Source organism: Prunus dulcis, unplaced genomic scaffold (genome assembly GCF_902201215.1).
Source record: "Prunus dulcis unplaced genomic scaffold, ALMONDv2, whole genome shotgun sequence".
In the NCBI taxonomy this organism is placed as follows: Eukaryota; Viridiplantae; Streptophyta; class Magnoliopsida; order Rosales; family Rosaceae; genus Prunus; species Prunus dulcis.
The window spans coordinates 45,916-51,358 of record NW_023010073.1 but is presented as its reverse complement, the minus strand read 5'-3'; the positions used below and the strand labels follow the sequence as shown (position 1 = coordinate 51,358).

The 5,443-nt window shown below is 39.2% G+C and overlaps 1 pseudogene; it reads left to right on the top strand.

Annotated features, from left to right (window-relative positions):
* The first annotated feature begins 1,204 nt into the window (after nt 1-1,204).
* LOC117612795 lies at nt 1,205-2,227 on the top strand (annotated as a pseudogene).
* Nucleotides 2,228-5,443: the final 3,216 nt, after the last annotated feature.

Below are 5,443 nucleotides of genomic sequence, written 5' to 3'. Positions count from 1 at the left end.
TCACTTCTTGATCAAGCCCGATAGGACACTTAGTGCTTCTGAATACTCCTTGCTTTCCATCAAAAGAGATGCAAGCCTGGCCTCCACTCGCTTGTCGAAGGAAAGTTCGCTTCTCAGGGAAATCTGAAGATCAGATGTGCCTGATCCTCTGCTTGATTTTCTTTACTAAGAAGATCCGTCAGATTTGTGATAGCCTCTTCCTTTATCCGTAGAGCTTCAGAAGAAGAAGATGGGTTTCAAGAATGCGATAAAGAATAGAAATGGCTTCAGATGGCCTCTAAAGCATGAGCAATCGAATCAGTAGTTGCTGGGAGATAAGATGAAGACATTGTCAATGCTTTTCTCGTCGTTTATATTAAGGTAGATTTATAATTACCGACGTAGATTATTTTGTTAAACGTCGTTAAGTTTAATACAACCGACGTGGATTTTATCAACTTCGAAATAATTGTCTCTCTGATTTCAAATCTGTGTCATCTGTTAAGATTATGATGTGGAACAGAGTTCCGTCTGGTAAGATTTCGTAACCCTTGGGATCCCAGAAAAATCTGATTATGTCGGCGGTTTTCTATATAAACCGTCGTGGTTATTTCAATTCTTGTCATTAAGTAGATCTACCGGCGTAGGATAAGAAAATCAAAGAAAAAAATTGTAAACAAAAATTCTTATTAAGACGACGGTTTAAATTAAAGTTACGACGTATAAAATGAATAAATACGACGTTAAATATTTAAAGATAACGTCGTAGAACTATACGAGAATGGCGTCGATATATTTATATTTTCCGTCGTTGTAAATTATTTTAATACGGCGATATTTTGTATTTTAAAGCCGTGGATTTGTTTGTAATTATACGGCGTCTTATACGAAAACCTCGTCGTGTTATTTTATGAGTAAAAACGGCGGCTTTTATTGAAATCGTCGTCTTTACTTTCTACGTCGGTCGATTCATAACTTCTGCCGTCCTTTGTTGGCTTTGATTTTACACTGCTGAAATCTGTTTCAAATAGACGTCGGTTGTTTAATTAGGTACGTCGTTGTTTTTGAACAGCCATTTGAATCTCCATTTTTTTAGTTGTCTAAGGTGGTATAACACGACGGTGTTTTTAGAACCGTCGTTTTTTTAAAAACCACGACGGTTTTCACTTGGACCGTCGTTGTTTTCTGGTCGTCTTTTTCACTTTTTGTAGTAGTGCGTATTTCAACGTATACAACTATAGAGGATTTTCTGCAGAGTGATAGCTTCATCCCAATAAGATACTCTTATTATCACATTAAAAGGATGACCGGTGGGTTCAAGGACAAGCTGGGTGAAGGAGGCTATGGATCTGTATTCAAAGGGAAATTACAAAGTGGTTGTTTTGGAGCAATTAAGATGTTAGGCAAGCCAAAAGCTAATGGACAAGAGTTTATCAATGAGGTTGCTACAATTGGTCAGATTCACCATGTTAATGTGGTGCAACTTGTTGGTTATTGCGCTGAGGGATCAAAGCGTGCTCTAGTATATGACTTCATGCCCAATGGGTCTCTTGATAAGTACATTTATTCCAAAGAAGGAAGTATCCCCTTAAATTGCAAAAAAACATTTGAGATTTCCCTTGGAGTGGCTCGAGGAATCAAATATCTACATGAAGGTTGTGACATGCAAATTTTACACTTTGACATCAAACCTCACAATATGCTTCTTGACGAGAATTTCATCCCAAAGATTTCTGACTTCAGACTTGCAAAATTATATCCCATAGATAATAGCATTGTCTCTTTGACAGCAGCAAGGGGAACAATGGGATACATGGCTCCTGAGCTATTCTACAAGAATATTGGGGGTGTTTCGTTTAAAGCTGATGTTTATAGTTTTGGAATGTTGTTAATGGAAATGACAAGTAGAAGGAAGAATTTGAATGCATTTGCAGAGCATTCAAGCCAAATCTACTTCCCTTCATGGGTTTATGATCAATATAATGAGGGGAAGGACTTGGAGATGGGCGATGTACCAAAGGAGGAAAAGAAAATCGTGAAAAAAATGGTTATAACGGCCTTATGGTGTATACAAATGAAGCCAAGTGATTGTCCTTCTATGAAGAAAGTCATAGAGATGCTCGAAGGCGGTGTTGAAGTCCTGAAATTGCCTCCCAAGCCTTTTCTATGTCCATAAGAGATGCAAGTGGGTGATCATGATCAGGAAAGTTTGGATCAAGCATATTCTAAGACAGCTCGTACAGACTAGTCTATCAGTTTGAAACTCAATGCCATTTTACCGGTTATGTAATAGTAGTGTGCATGTAATTGAAATCAAAATTGTTGTGAAATAAGGAAACAGGTCAAGAACCAAGAATGTATTTGTGGAAAAAGGACTACTAAAGCAACTAAGCTAAATAATAGAAACAACTAAGCACGACTAAATCATGACATTCAGCCAATAACCATGACTCCATGACAACTTGGACTCTCCTATTAACTAGCACCTAAACAAGCAAGTCCCTAAAGAATTGGACTTCTACAACTAAACTAGATAAACATAAACATTATAACTAGAATAATAAATATTCTTAACACCCTCCCTTAAAATGAATGTTCTACAGACAATCAGTTTAAAGGTAAAACTGCAATTCTTTAACCATTAAGGGCAACGAGCGACATCCTTCAAAGAACTAACTCCCTACAAATTTCTCTATTTCACGAACATAGGTAGCTTGAGAAGCTTATTTAAAATATCAGCAATTTGGTCCTTATTTTTACATCATCCTTGCAGAAATCACGAAGAAAATGATTTCTCACATCAATATGTTTGCTTCTTCCGTGCAAAACTGGATATTTCAAAAGCTTAATAGTGGAAACATTATCACAATAGATTGACGTTGGACCTTGCTGCACGTAGTGAATTGCTTCAATTAACCTTCTCAGCCAAATGGCTTGGCATGCATAGGATGTTGCTGCAATGAATTCAGCTTCAGTTGTTGATAAAGTCACAATCGGCTGCTTCTTAGATGATCAGGCAACTGCCTTTGTACCCATCCTAAACACATATCCTGAAGTGCTCCTTCGATCATCTTGATCTCTAGCATAGTCACTATCTATAAAACCAAACAAACCGAACAAACCAAACTTTGCTTCCTTCTTATAGAAAACATCAAAATCAACTGTACCTTTTAAATAGTGAAAAATTCTTTTTGTTGCTGCAAGATGAAGCTCAGTGGGATTCTCCATAAAACGACTAATAAGACTCACAACATGCATAATATCCGGCCGGGTTGAAATCAAATACATAAGACTTCCTACAATTTTCTTATAAAGAGTGGGATCAACCTTTCTTCCATCCAAATTCTTCACGAGCTTCAAATTAGACTATGTTGGAGTTCCAACTAGATTGCAATCCTTCATATGAAACTTGTCCAAAATTTCTTGAACATACTTCTTTTGTGGGATAAAAATTCCAGTAGAATATTGATTCACTTCAATTTACAAAAAATAATGCATTAACCTAAGGTTTGACATGTCAAACTGAGTCATCATGGAATTTTTAAACTCATCAAACATAGCCTTATCGCTCCCTTTGTAGATCAAATCATCAACATATAAACATTCAATAAGAAAGCATCTATGCGACTGTACCAAGCTCTAGTACTTGTTTCAGCCTATAAAGTGCCTTGTTCAGCCTATTTATCCATTTCAACAACATCATCACCTGTAACTACCATATCATCGACATATATTATCAGCAAAGTAACATCCCTATGTTGGATAAATAGGGTATGATCCGAGTTACATTGATGATATCCATATTTCTTCATTGCTTTAGTGAACCCTTTGGCCACAAGTCTTGCTTTATATATGTTCATTGTGCCATCAATTTTGTGCTTAATTGTGTACACTCATTGACATCCAATAGGTTTCTTTCCTTCAGGTTGTGAAACTATCTCCCATGTTCCATTCTTCTATAAGGCCTCTATTGACAGGACCCGCCCTCAATTTTCCCCAAACCCGAGGCGAACCCTGTGGAAGTTCCCAACATCATCCCGATGCCGTCCCCACTTAAAAAAGACCGAGACTTTCTGCCGAAATTTCGGCAGAGTCTCCCCTATAAATTGGACCTTTCCCAAAATTTCAACCTGCATAAAAACACATTTAATGTCCACAACTGGCAGCATGCACGATATAATTTCATGCAAATCACATAAACGGCCTTCGGCCTTCCAATAATTCTCAACTACCAAGCATTCTAACAAATCAATTCATGCCTTGATAAGGCAAGCAATACATTCCAATAACATTTAGTCTGCGGCTGCACCTAATAACCTTAGGCTGCCTACGTACCCTCCTTGAGGGATCAAGCCACACGTAGTTCTTCCATAAAATCTAAATCCACACTTAGGCGATACCTTATTTCATTTCTCTGTATTTCACATAATCTCCCCATACACCGGTACTACCAACGTCACGTATAGGGCTTGTCAACACGCCGGATAACCTATGCCACGTGTGACCATACCATACTATCACTCCCCATACGCCGGTACAACCAACGCCACGTATGGGGCCTGTCTCAACGTCGGATAACCTACGCCACGTGAGACCTGCACATCATATCACATATCTCCCCATACGCCGGTACAACCAACGTCACGTATGGGGTCTGTCGTCATGCCGGATAACCTACGCCACGTGCTACCTCAACACAATATCACATAATCTCCCCATACGCCGGTACAACCAATGCCATGTATGGGGCATGTCTCAACACCGGATAACCTACGCCATGTGAGACCTGAACATAATATCACAAATCTCCCCATACGCCGGTACAACCAACGCCACGTATGGGGCCTGTCCGCACGCCGGATAACCGACGCCACGTGGGACCTAATTTTCACTTGGTGGTACTTGTAGTGTAACCAAAATCAGGGGAGGTACCTAACGTAGTGCGTATAGCACTCCAAACTGACATTCTAGACTCTTTTGTACCCTCGTATAAACATATATAATTATATATTAATTCTAATATTGTGTAAACCCCAACAATAGTCTAGCACCCGATAATCCCCCTGGGAAGGTGACATTACTCCGAGAGACTCACGGTCAACCAAGGGTCAAACTACTCTAACACTGGTCAAACGGGCCCACAGGACCTACGACCTCCAAATTTCGATCCGAAAGTTCCTATGGGTTCTATAAAGTATAGGACACTTGTCCTACAAGTTTGGTTCAGATCGGACGGTCGAATCGGTCACGATCGCACGATGTGACGGTTAATATAGAATATAACTTTAAATTATTTATTCGGAACATCCGGGGCTCCGATTCACAATCCGTGAATTCCTACACGATCCTAGAATTACCTAGATTAACATATATTAAATTTGGGACCATCCAACGGTCCCAACCTATCGAACCCAGATAACGCACAATATGCGATTGTCCGTTCGATAGTCAAACGACGTCCGAG